This window comes from Nycticebus coucang, chromosome 6 (assembly GCF_027406575.1).
Source record: "Nycticebus coucang isolate mNycCou1 chromosome 6, mNycCou1.pri, whole genome shotgun sequence".
NCBI classification, from domain to species: Eukaryota; Metazoa; Chordata; class Mammalia; order Primates; family Lorisidae; genus Nycticebus; species Nycticebus coucang.
The window spans coordinates 78904704-78919552 of NC_069785.1; the positions used below are offsets into that span (position 1 = coordinate 78904704).

General features: G+C 36.7%; 1 protein-coding gene across 2 annotated transcripts in view; it reads right to left on the minus strand.

Moving 5' to 3' along the window:
- The window catches only part of HMG20A (high mobility group 20A), an 83534-nt gene that overhangs the window by 47612 nt on the left and 21073 nt on the right, over positions 1–14849 (minus strand). The window lies entirely within an intron of this gene.

A 14849-nucleotide genomic window follows, 5' to 3' on the forward strand; every position in this document is an offset into this window, starting at 1 on the left:
GACACTTCATATGTGTTAAAGGTAATACTCAATATGATGAGATTTCAATTATTAATATTTATGCACCCAAACAGAATGCACCTCAATTTATAAGAGAAACTCTAACAGACATGAGCAACTTGATTTCCTCCATTCCATAGTAGGTGGAGATTTTAACACCCCATTAGCAGTGCTGGATAGATCTTCAAAAGGAAGCTAAGCAAAGAAATTTTAGATCTAAACTTATCCATTCAACATCTGGATTTAACAGTCATCTACAGAACATTTCATCCCAACAAAACTGAATACACATTCTTCTCATCAGCCCACCAAACATACTCCAAAATCGACCACAACCTAGGCCACAAATCTAACCTCAGCAAATTAAAAATAATAGAAATTATTCCTTGCATCTTCTCGGACCATCATGGAATAAAAGTTGAGCTCAATAACAACACGAATCTGCATACCCATACAAAAACATATAAGTGAAATAACCTTATGGTGAAGGATAGATGGGTTATAGACGAGATTAAGAAGGAAATTACCAAATTCTTGGAACAAAATGACAATGAAGACACGAATTATCAGAACCTCTGGGATACTTCAAAGGCAGTCCTAAGAGGAAAATTTATAGCATTGCGAGCCTTCCTCAAGAAAACGGAAAGAGAGAAGAAGTTAATAACTTAATGGGACATCTCAAGCAACTGGAGAAGGAAGAACATTCCAACCCCAAACTCAGCAGAAGAAAAGAAATAACCAAAAATCAGAGCAGAATTAAATGAAATTGAAAACAAAAGAATTATACAACAGATCAATAAATCCAAAAGTTGGTTTTTTGAAAAGATCAATAAAATAGACAAACCTTTGGCTAACCTAACAAGAAAAAACAGAGTAAAATCTCTAATTTCATCAATCAAAAATGGTAAAGATGAAATAACAACAGACCCCTCAGAAATTAAAAAAATCCTTAACGAATATTACAAGAAACTTTACTCTCAGAAATATGAAAATCTGAAGGAAATCGACCAATACTTGCAAGCACGCCACCTACCAAGACTTAGCCAGAATGAAGTGGAAATGTTGGACAGGCCTATATGAAGTTCTGAAATAGCATCAACTATGCAAAATCTCCTCTGGTCTCGCCCAGGACCAGATGGCTTTACATCAGAATTCTACCAAACCTTTAAAGAAGAAGTAGTACCTATATTACTAAACCTCTTCCAAAGTATAGAAAAAGAAGGAATACTACCCAACACATTCTATGAAGCAAACATCACCTTGATCCCTAAACCAGGGAAAGACCCAAAAAGAAAAGAAAATTATAGACCGATATCACTAATGAATATTGACGCGAAAATACTCAATATGATCTTAACTAACAGAATACAACAACACATCAAAAAAATTATACACTATGACCAAGTGGGATTTATCCCAGGGTCTCAACACTGGTTCAATATACGTAAATCTATAAATGTAATTCAGCACATAAACAAACTGAAAAATAAAGTCCATATGATTCCTTCAATTGATGCAGAAAAAGCTTTTGATAACATCCAGCATCCCTTCATGATCAGAACACTTAAGAAGGGTATAGAAGGGACATTTCTTAAACTAATAGAGGCCATCTACAGCAAACCCACAGCCAGTATCGTATTGAATGAAGTTAAATTGAAATCATTTCCACTTAGATCAGGAACCAGGCAAAGTTGCCCATTGTCTCCATTGCTCTTTACATTGTAATGAAAGTTTCAGCCATTGTAACTAGGGAAAAAAAGGTGATCAAGGGTATCCACATAGGGTCAGAAGAGATCAAACTTTCACTCTTCGCAGATGATATGATCGTATATCTGGAAAACACCAGGGATTCTACTACAAAACTTTTAGAAGTGATCAAGGAATACAGCAGTGTCTCAGGCTACAAAATCAACACCCATAAATCTGTAGCCTTTATATATACCAACAATAACCAAGCCCCCAAAACAATCAAGGACTCTATTCCTTTCACAGATGAAATATTTGGGAGTATACCTAACAAAGGATGTGAAAGATCTCTACAAAGAGAACTATGAAACTTTAAGAAAAGAAATAGCTGAAGATGTTAACAAATGGAAAAACATACCATGCTCATGGCTGGGAAGAATCAACATTGTTAAAATGCCTATACTACCCAAAGCAATATATAATTTTAATGCAATTCCTATTAAAGCTCCATTGTCATATTTTAAAGATCTTGACAAAATAATACTTTGTTTTATATGGAATCAGAAAAAACCTCGAATAGCCAAGACATTACTCAGCAATAAAAACAAAGCAGGAGGAATCACGCTACCAGCCCTCAGACTGTACTATAAATTGATAGTGATCAAAACAGCATGGTACTGGCACAAAAACAAAGAAGTAGATGTCTGGAACAGAAGAGAGAACCAAGAGATCAATCCAGCTACTTACTGTTATTTGATCTTTGACAAGCCAATTAAAAACATTTAGTGGGGAAAAGATTCCCTATTTAACAAATGGTGCTGGGTGAACTGGCAGGTGACCTGTAGAAGACTGAAACTGGGCCCACACCTTTCACCATTAACTAAGATAGACTCTCACTGAATAAAAGATTTAAACTTAAGACATGAAACCATACAAATACTTAAAGAAAGTGCAGAGAAAACTCTTGAAGGAATCGGCCTGGGTGAATATTGTCTGAGGAGGACTCCCCAGGCAACTGAAGCAGTATCAAAAATACATTACTGGGACCTGATCAAACTAAAAAAGCTTCTGCACAGCCAAGAACATAGTAAGTGTAGCAAGCAAACAGCCCTCAGAATGGGAGAAAATATTTGCAGGTTATACCTTCAATAAAGGTTTAATAACCAGAATCCACAGAGAACTCAAACGTATTAGCAAGAAAAGAACACGTGATCCCATCTCAGGGTGGGCAAGGGACTTGAAGAGAAACTTCCCTAAAGAAGACAGATGCACGATCTACAGACACATGAAAAAAAGCTCATCATCCTTAATCATCAGAGAAATGCAAATCAAAACTACTTTGAGATATCACCTAACTCCAGTAAGAGTAGCCCACATAACAAAATCCCAAAACCAGAGATGTTGGCGTGGATGTGGAGAAAAGGGCACATTTCTACACTGTTGGTGGGAATGCACACTAATACATTCCTTCTGGAAGAATGTTTGGAGAATACTTAGAGATCTGAAAATAGACCTGCCATCCAATCCTATAATTCCTTTACTAGGTATATACCCAGAAGACTAAAAATCACAAAATAACAAAGACATCTGTACCAGAATGTTTATTGCAGCCCAATTCATAATTGCTAAGTCATGGAAGAAGCCCAAGTGCCCATCGACCCACGAATGGATTAACAAATTGTGGTACATGTATACCATGGAATATTATGCAGCCTTAAAGAAAGATGGAGACTTTACCTCTTTCATGTTTATATGGATGGAGCTGGAACATATTCTTCTTAGCAAAGTATCTCAGGAATGGAAGAAAAAGTATCCAATGTACTCAGCCCTACTGTGAAGCTAATTTATAGCTTTCACATGAAGGCTGTAACCCAACTATAGCACAAGAATGTGGGGAAAGGGCTAAGGGAGGGGAAAGGAGGGCGGAGGTTGGGGTGGAAGGAGGGTAATTGGTGGGGCCACACCTACGGTGCATTTTAGAATGGGTACAGGCGAAACTTACTAAAGGCAGAATACAAATGCCTACATACAATAACTAAGAAAATGCCATGAAGGCTATGTTGAACAGTTTGACGAGAATATTTCAGATTGTATATGAAACCAGCACATTGTACCCCTTGATCGCACTAATGTACACAGCTATGATTTAACAATAATAATAAAAAAACAAAACAAAACTCAATAATAAGAAAATGAATAACTCAACTTAAGAATGGGTCAGATACTTTACTGTACAGGAACAGATACTTTACTAAATAGCAATTATGCATATAAAAAGATGCTCAACATCATTTCCTGGGACAGTTGTTCCTTGGTATGCATAGGGGATTGTTTCTAGGATCCCTAAGGATACCAGAATCCAAAGATGCTTAAGTCCTAAAGTGGCCTTGCAGAACTCATGGATAAGAAATTTGGCCCCATAGTCACTAACTTCTGTATTTTTGACCCCGCATTAATTGAATGAACAGATACAAAACCCAAGGACACAGTAGGCCAACTTTAACTGCAAATTAAAATAATAAGGGGCTGCCACTATCCACATATTGGAGTGGCCAAAATCCAAAACACTGATACTACCAAATGCTGGCAAAAACATGGAGCAACTGGAACTCTCCTTCATTGTTGGTGGGAATGCAAAATGTTATAGATACTTTACAAAGGCAGTGTGGTAGTTTCTTATAAAACTAAACATACTCTTGCCATACTATCCAGCAAATGCACTTCTTAGTATTTACCCAAATGAATGAAAAACTTATGTCTAGGGTGGCGCCTGTAGTTCAGTAGGTAGGGCACTGGCCACATACACTGAGGCTGGTGGGTTGGAACCCAGCCTGGGCCAGCTAAAACAACAATGACAACTGCAACAACAACAAAAAAATAGCTGGGCATTGTGGCAGGTGCCTGTAGTCCCAGCTACTTGGGAGGCTGAGGCAAGAGAATCACTTAAGCCCAAAAGTTTGAGGTTGTTGTGAGTTGTGATGCCACAGCACTCTACTGAGGGTGACAGCTTGAGAGTCTGTCTCAAAATAATAAATAAATAAATAAATAAATAAAATAAAGAAAGAAAAACAAAAACTTATGTCTACAAGAAAACCTGCCAATACTGGATATCATTCAGAAGGTGAATAGATAAACTGTGATATTTCAAGATAACAGAACGTTATCCAGTACCTAATGGAAACAAGTTATCAAACTATGAAAGACATGGAGGAAACTTAAATACATATTACTATGTGAAAGAAGCTAGTTTGAAAAGGTTGGCCGGGCATGGTGGCTCATGCCTGTAGTCCCAGCACTGTGGGAGGTCGAGGCGGGTAGACTGTCTGAGCTCAGAGGTTCAAGACCAGTATGAGCAGCAGTGAGCCAGGGTAAGACCCCGTCTCTACTAACAACATCAAAAACAGCCAGCACCGCTAGAGGAAGAAGAAAATCAACAAAAAAGGAGTACTTCAAACAAAGAAGAATGAACAAGCAAACTGAAATTAAAAAAAAAAAAAAAGAAAAAAGAAAAGGTTATGTAGGTTGAGCATACCTAATCTGAAAAGCTAAAATGCTCCAAAATCTGGAGCATTTAGAGCTCCAGTTGGAGCACCAACTTGATGGCACAAGTAGAAAATTCCATACTTGATCTCAAATAATCGTTTACAGTCAAAACAGAGGATAACACAGTTTGATATGAATATAATTTAACTGGAGGGAGTTTACTGAGCCCATCAGTGTTTACTATGGCTGTTGTTCACAACTAATATGTAATAGGTATTCTGATACTAACATCTGAGCTGCTTATTCTGAACACATTGGTTTCTCACTGTATTAATGGTATATTGTACTTTCTACTGTTAAATATTTATGTGTGAATAAGTGTAAGAAAATGATTACTTATCAGTAGTACATAAATTCAGTCAGGAATACTGGTGATGCCAAAAAACCAAACATACACATGTGTGGCTGAGATAAGTGATACTTCTGCTTTCTGATGGTTCAATGTACACCACTTTTGTTTTACATACATAATTCTTAAAAATATTATTAATTATTAAAATTATTATTTAAAATATTAAAAATATTATTAAAAGTATGTATATCAGGTATATACAAAATATAAATGAATTTCAAGTCTAGACTTGGATCCCATGATACCTCATAATGTATGTGTAAATATTTAAAATTCCAAAAAGAAATCTGAAACTCTCAACACATCTGATCCTAAGTATTTTAAATAAGGAACACTCAATCCATACACTGTGAATCCATCTAGATAAGGCAAAACTGAAAATAGTAAATAGATTAGTGATTGCCAGGGTTTGCAGGGTGGAGAGTAGATAGTTAGAACACAGAGGATTTTTAGGGCAGTGAAACTATACTGTATGTTAAAATGGTGGAGTCATGTCATTATGCATTTGTCAAAACCCAGAGAATGTCCACAACCAAGAGTGAACCCTAATGTGCAAACTATGGTGATGATGTGCCAGTGTAGGTTTGCTGACTATAACCAGTCAACAAACACACCATTCTGATGCTGAATGTTGACAGTAGGGGAGACTGTGCACGTGTAGGGCCAGGAGGTATATGGGAAATCTCTGTACTTTCTACTTATTTTTGCTATAAATTCAAAAGTGCTCTTAAAAACAACATTTACTCATTTAAAAAAATGCTGTATTATATTATATATTTACTACATTATAATTACATAATTTATTGTGCCACAGAACTGGCATAAACAGGTTTGGGAATAAATACAATTGACTTTGATATGCATTCAATTTTATGGGAGGGAGTAAAAGCACAAAGGCTTACTAGAGAGTAGGCTACCAGCTGTGAACTTTTTTCCTAAGAACAATCAGTAGACTATGGACATAATCAATATGTTTTGCAGCAGGAATCAGAACACTGGCTAATTCCACTAGGCATTTTACTGGGTTTTAGTTAAGTGAAATTCAGTTAAGAAATCTTTCACCAGAGGTTTTCTATATGGGAGATGAGAGGGGAAAAGATGAGGAGAGAGAAGAGGTAATTTGGGAGTAATTAAGTACTTAAGATTGGGGGGGATGGGAAGGGGCAGACACTTTGGGCATAAGGCTGCTCCAAGAGAAGGGCATAAGGAGGTACGTGTTTGGCTGGGAGTTAGGTGAGGTGGGCAGAAAATACAGCTCTATTCTTAGAATCTTTAGTCTAGGCTCCTGTACCTATGACTATTATTGATTTTTTTATTTAAAAAATTATTTATTTGGGGGCGGTGCCTGTGGCTCAAGGAGTAGGGCACTGGTCCCATATGCTGGAGGTGGCGGGTTCAAACCCAGCCCCGGCCAAAAACCAAAAAAAAAAAAATTATTTATTTGGAAACAGGGTCTTGCTCTGTGGTCTGGACTAGAGTGCAGTGGTGTCATCATAGCTCATTGCAACCACAAACTCCTTGGCTCAAGTGATCCTCTTGCCTCAGCCTGCTGAGTAGTTGGGACTGATTACAGGTGTGTGCCACCATGCTGAGCTATTGTTTCTACATTTGCAGAGATGGGTCTTGCTACGTTGTTCAGGCTGGCCTTACACTCCTGGCCTCAAGTGATCCTCCTGCCTTGCCCTCCCAAAGTGTTAAGATTTTAGGCACAAACCACCATGCCCAACCTGGAATTGATTGTTTTTAAATACTGGCAAGCTAGTTAGGAACCAAACTATAGGGAAACCAACTCATATTCATTCATTCAACAAACATTTATCATCCAACATCCTAACCATTTTTAATGCACTGGAGTTACAGTAGGCAAAAATCCTTCATGGAATTCATATGGTACTAGAAAACAGAGACAAAAAATAAGATAACATAAAATGAATAAGGAAACATATAGATAAGTACTAAGTAAAAATAGAGCAGAGAAAAGAGGTTAGGAAGAGAAGAGTTCAAGGGAAGGAGATGTCTGCAATTTTATATACTGAGGCCAGGAAAGACTTCACTGAGAAATCATCTTTGGATAAAGACCTGAAGGAGAAGAAGCAGAGAACTATGTATATATGTGGGGAAATAGTAGTCCAAGGGAAGAAACCACTAGTGCAAAGGAGTTTTGGTGTGACTGTGTCAGGTGCAAATGCGGTGGACTACCTACTGACAAAGTAGCAGATCAGGTCTGAGAGCTATTTAGGGAACCAAACCATATAGGGCTTTGAAGCTTGTATGATTTGGGCTTTTAGTCTGAGATAGGAAGCTATTAGACAGTTTTGGGTATACAAGGCATGGAAATAAGATTTTTATAAGATCACTGTGGCTACTGTTTTGAGAATAGATTGAAGAGTGGAGAGGGAAAAGGGGAAAGTAATGAAATCATCTGGGAAACTACTGCAATAAACCAGCTAAACGGTGGTGGCTTGTATCAGAGTGGTAGTGGTAGAGGTGGTGAGAAGTGGTCAGGTTCTTAACATATTTTGAATATAGAGCTAATTTTTAAGTTCAAAATAAATGAAAAATATTAGGAATAGAATCTCTAAAACAGTGGTTCTCAACCTTCCTAATGCCGTGGCCGTTCAACCCACAGGTTGAGAACTGCTGCTCTCAACTGTGGCCTGCATGTACTTTAATTGTTGACTTATAACCAGTTTAGTGATAAAGGGTGGGCTGTACTGACAACATATGACTTTTTCCTTTTTGGAAAAAAAAGGCACACTGGTTTTAGTTATACAAAGTATAAACATTAATGTTCTTGTCTGGTAAGGATGTGTGTGTGTATTTTTCACTCACTTCTTAGTGATTCACATGGAGAGTACATCAGAATAGAGAAATTTATTTTATCAAGAGGGAACATGAGTTTTTAAAAGCTTCACAGTTTATTATATGTCACTGTTGGGCATATGATACGGATGTAAACAAGATAACCCTCCCCCACTGCACCCTTGTCTTTGTACAATTCATAATCTAGTAGGGGACAGATGGCAAACAGTTAAAAAAGTATATGGAAAGGAGGTAGCAACTGATGTGCATAAAGGTATTTATTTATTTAAATATATGAGAAAAACAGAAGAGATACAGATCAGGCGTCCTCAAACTGCGGCCCGTGGGCCACATGAAGTGGTGTGAATTGTATTTGTTCCCGTTTTGTTTTTTACTTCAAAATAAGATATGTGCAGTGTGCATAGGAATTTGTTCATAGTTTTTTTTTTTTTAAACTATATTCTGGCCCTCCAGCCATCTGAGGGACAGTGAATTGGCCCCCTGTTTAAAAAGTTTGAGGACGCCTGATACAGATGAATTGAATGGGTGGGGTAACTGGCTAAGATAACTGCTAATTATCATAATAAATTCAAAGATGTTTTGGAGATCCGAGGGAAACAGAAAACACCAGCTGAACAAACACCTGAGAAGGATCACTTAGCTCAGGGTAGCTTCCATGTTTGGAAATCCACACACACACCAAGGTAGAGAGCTTGAAAACAACAAGATTCAAGGGTGGAGCCTGAGGAAAGCAACATACAGTATGTCCCTGATCTCTGCTTTTACTTTTTGAGGTTTCAGTTATAGAAGGTCAACAGCAGTCCAAGAATATTAAATGAAAAATTTCTAAACAATACTTCGGTTTTAAACTGAATACCATTCTGAGTAGCGTGATGAAGTCTCGTGCTGTCCTACTTCAATCCATCCAGGATATGAATCTTTCCATCATCTAGCGTATCCATACTGGATATGTTACCCACCCATTAGTTATTTAGTAGCCATCTGGGTTATCACAGAGTCTCAGTGCTTATGTTCAGGTTACCTTTATTTTACTTCCTAATGGCCCCAGTGCCCAAGATGCTGGTGATTCAGATATTTCGAAGAGAAGGTGTAAAGTGCTTTCTTAAGTGAAAAGGTGAAAGTTCTCAAATTAAGGGAAGCAATCATATGCTGAGAATGCTAACATCTATGGTAAGAATTAATCTTCTGGGTGGCGCCTGTGGCTCAAAGGGGAAGGGCACCGGTCCCATATGCCAGAGGTGGTGGGTTCAAACCCAGCCCCGGCCAAAAACCACACACACACACACACACACACACACTAAATAAATAAATAAAAAAGAAATGTGCTTAAAAAAAAAAAAAGAATTAATCTTCTATCCGTGAAACTGTGAAGAACGAACAAGGAACTTCTGCGTAGTTTATACAGAGTTCAGTACTGTCTATTGTTTCAGGCATCCACAGTGGTCTTGGAACATATCCCTTACAGGTAAGGGATGACTACAGGAGAAAGCAGAAGCAACAAAGGTCTCTAGTATTTGGACCAAAACAAAAAATCAGTATTTAATTCTAGGGCAAGGGTCTTCATTGGTTCAAGGAATACTCATTCCTCTATTTTCTTCAGCCCCAACCTATAGTTGTGGAACAACTCTGAACAGAAGAGATGGAAAGAATGTTCCTTCCTTCCGCGCTCCCTCCCTCCCTCCCTCTCTATTTTTTTTTTTTTTTTTGAGACAGAATCTCACTGTTGCCCAGGCTACAGTGCCATGGCATCAGCCTAGTTAGTTTACAGCAAACTCAAAGTCCTGGGTTCAAGTGATCCTCCCCCCTCAGCCTCCTAAGTAGCTGGGACTACGGATGCGTGCCAACCCCAGCTACTTACTCTATTTTTAATACAGATGGGGTTTCACTCTTGTTCAGGCTGGTCTCCAACTCCTAAGCTCAAGCAATCCTCCCACCTCTGCCTCCTAGAGTGCTAGGATTATAGGCATAAGGCACCACGTCTGGCTTGTCTCTTTCTTTTATAGGCAATAAATCCTAAATCTTTTAGTCTCTTCAAAGCCAAAGCAAGTAAAGGATGACATATTTGAGAAGGAAAATCTAAGAATGTTTATAAAACCTATAGTGTAATAAAAGGAACTGAATCCCAATAAAGTGTTTTTCATTTTAATCAACTGATTCGAACCTGCCAGCTTGGGTGTATGTGGCCAGCGCCTTAGCTACTTGAGCCACAGAATCCGAACCGGGATTATCTACTTTCAATAAACTCATATGTAAAATGGGGCTGATACATATTCTGTTTATATCAAAAGGATATTGTGAGGATCAAATAATATATTTCTTTAATGCTATGCAAACAATAAAGAAATTTGAAAGGTATTTTTATTAATTATGCTACAAAATGTTCAATGACATATTTATGAAAAAGCGTATTATACAGATTATAAGTACATTAAAAAAACAGATACACAAGAAAAAAGATTGGAAGGAAACACACCAAAATGTTCAATGAGGTTATATTTGAGTAGTAAGATTATGAGTACTTTCTAATCTTTAACTCCAACTTTAGTAACACTTTAAAGAAACAGGGAAGTACCATCACAGATGTTTTAAAGTTAAAATTAAAATAAATGAATATACTTTCTTTTTTAAAAATATAACTCTCAAAGAACTAAAATTCCCTTTGATTAGTTTCTCTTCACTCTCCTTTCCAGAAAAAGCACCATTAGAGGAGTTTGCAGCTTATTGTTCTATGGAGTTGGCATACATACATGGACTGATAAATTCCTGAAAACAATGAAAGTCACATATCCAACCAAACCAGGATAATACTGTATTCAACTATAGAGTCTCACCTGCAATACTACACTGAAAGCTCATATTGCACACTGTTCAGTGGTACACTGATGTACAAAGTAGAGACTAAATATGAGAAACTCATTTTATAATACAGTATTTGACATCCAACTACCAAACTTTTTCCAATTCCCTCAGGCCAATTCCAATTGGCCTTCTTGGTTAGTCATTTAACATTTGGCATTTAAACTCTAGTATCAGGAAATCTTACCACTTTGTGCTATAATTTCTGTGTACTTAACTTTCTTCTCCACAGGACATCATGCTCTGAATACCCGTCTAGCTTCTTTAAGGAACTTTGGTCCTCTTGCTATCACTTTAACCTCTTTTGCATCAATGCCTATTCCATTTTCTTTCATAAGAGAGAGAAAAAGCCAAACAAAACTTATTTAAAAACCCTCCACTGATTCATATCTTCCTTCTAGCAAAGGCTTGTTCACTTACCCTTTCTTTATAATCAAGCTACTTGAAAGATTATTCAAGTCATTGCTGCCACTAATCTGAAACCTAGTGTAATTTGGTTTCTATCTCTAACTTACTCTATTGACTGTTCTCAGATACCAGTAATCTACAGTGCTAATTTCAAGGGGCACTTGTTAATCAGCCTTCATATTTGGTTTCTAATTGGCCTCTAATGTTGTAAACCACTCTTCCCAGTGCTTCCTGATAACACACTCTTATTTTTCTCTCATCTATTTAGTCATTCCTTAAGCCTTTGGTTCTCTTCTTGCTCTACATGTTTTCCTAGTGATCTAACGTTTAATGTTTCAACATTATCCTGACATCTAAATCCACCTCTTTAGAATTCTAGGCCTGTATCTCAAATGGCTAGGAGGATATTTTTTTCTGGTGTGCCATAGGCAACTCACACTTAACACCTATAAAAATGGATCCATAATCTTTTCCTCAAAATTGATTTCATTTCCCATGTTCTTTATGTCAGCTGAGGGTATGCTGCTACACTGTCACTCAGGCTAAAAACTTAGGAGTCCTTTTCAGTACTTCCCCACCCTACCCATTACATTCAATCCCTTACCAAGCCCAGCGATTCTGTCCCTTCTTCTAAGATCTCATAATTACTGTATCAGTTAAAGCCTTTTTCTTTTTTTTTTTTTTGCCTGGATTACTTTAACAGCCCCTACCCATTCCTTTCTGGTCCCAATCTGCTTCCACACAGCTGTCAGCAATCTTCCTAAAATACAAATCTAATTATTTATGTCATTCCTTGTTTAAAATCATTCAGAGGGTTACCCACTGGTGTTAGGTGATTTTTCTTTATAAACTTCTCTGGTTAAAAGCATAAACATTATGCTTGTTTTGCATATTTAAACTTTAAATGTTTTACAACAAGAATATTATTTTAACATTAACATATTTTTATCGTTAGAATAAACACTAAAACTCAGTCTCATAATAGTGAATGACCACTCTTTAATTCTGATCATAAAAAGGAATCTTAATATGTTTAAATAAAATAGAACATTAAAAGTTTCTGATGGGTATATACCTAGGAACCATATACTGAAGACAACTAAATGTTTTATTTATTTTTTTCACATTGCATTCACATTTTTGATACTGTTTGTTCTTGCATGAAATAACTTATAAATTTACTGCTCAGGGGAGTAAGATCCAGCTGGCTTGCTAATGAGACTGTATACGTTTCTATCTATAAATATATAGATTTAAATATAGAGAGATTTAAAAAAAATAACATCTACTCCTTGTCAATGATGTTGCTGTTATGATAAAACTGGGGAAACAAATAATAGAAGACACATAATTCTTAATAAGACTGAAAGTTAGAAAGATATAGTTGACCCAAGTCTTTCTTGGTATAATAAATGAATCCATATACTACCCTCACTATCATGTTCTGCTACAAAAAGATTTTAATTAAACACCAGGGAGAAGAAATCTGTCAATTAGAATTTTGCAAGTAGTTTGTTTCACTAGAAAATAAATGGCTAGCAGCTGACATTGTCCTTCTGATGAAATAAAGTTGCTCTTTCCCCTTTTAAGGAATAAACATAAAAACCACTTCATCACATTTATTTAACAATGTCCCTAAATTGGCAATTAAATTGAGAAGACTTTTTACATGTGGTAGAGTTCTCTGTGCTTAAATTTACCCTACTCTCTCTATAACCAAAATGTACCAGTACTGTACAAATAATTTCAATATTCCTTATTTTGCTAGCTCTACAGTCAGTGATCTACATTTCAAAAATTCATAAAAGAGCCTGCAGCAGCAACCAGAGGATTATGAAATTTAGGAACTTATTTAGTCATACTCAGAAGCAGACATTTATAAACTCTTACGAGCTCTCAGTTTTATTGACCTGAGAATAGTTACGATACTCTGGGAAATTTGCAAATATCAATAAATAAATGAAGATTTAAAACTTATTTCACTCCGAGAGAATAACAATTTTGCTAAAGGTAGAATAAATAATACTAAAGTTAGAAACTTGGCCTTTTCTAAGCATGCAAAATTTTCATTCTTCTTGTTCCACCCCCTTCCCATCAGGGGCCCCGAGCTTGCTAATACGCATATAAATATTCATAAGCTTTTCCAGTTTGTAGGAAGTTTCTAAGTAATAATATTTAGACTTTAGGAATAAACAAGAATACCTCATTTACCATACATTAAGAAATATGATAAATCTCTAAAACATCTTCCCTTGAAATTTATGTTATATAAAATGAGTAGTAAACACGCATTTTTTTCATGGCTTTTGAAAAATGCTAGTAGCCTAAAACCCGTTTCAAATTGTTGGAGTTATAATTTTCTTTTTTTTTTTTAGAGACAGAGTCTCACTTTATTGCCCTTGGTAGAGTGCCGTGGCATCACAGCTAACAGCAACCTCCAATTCCTGGACTTAGGCAATTCTCTTGCCTCAGCCTCCCGAGTAGCTGGGACTACAGGCGCCCACCACAATGCCCAGCTATTTTTTTTGTTGCAGTTTAGCCGGGGCCAGGTTCGAACCCGCCACCCTTAATATATGGGTCTGGCGCCCTACCCACTGAGCTGCAGGTGCTGCCCTGGAGTTATAATTTTCTATCAGACATACAATTTAAGCATTATAAAGGTGACTAAAATCACCTTTATAAAATAATAATTTAATTAAGAAGTAGGTTTAAGATGAAGAAAGCAAACATAAGCTAACAAAATGCAGAATATCTTCTAATATCAAATTATAATAGATCTGTATATCTTATAAAATATGTATGAATACATTAAAAGACATGTCATATACTTACTATGGTAGTATTATGGAATATGTCACTAAAATAGCTAATAATATCTACACAAACAATACTGTCTGTCAATCTCAGTAGCAAGCAAATGCAATTAGAATACTTCTCCTTTGTAAGGCTCTATCTTTTTTTGTTGTTGTTGCAGTTTTTGGCCAGGGCCAGGTTTGAACCCGCCACCTCCAGTATATGGGGCCAGCACCCTACTCCTTGAGCCACAGGCGCTGCCTGTTTTTGTTTTTAAATTGCAGTTGTAGAGAAGAAGAAAAGTTGATCCTGAAAATTCTTTGCTTCTACCTTTCAAGAGTTCCAGTGTAAGAAATGTAGGCAGGTGTTTTCCTCGGTGGAGGCTTAA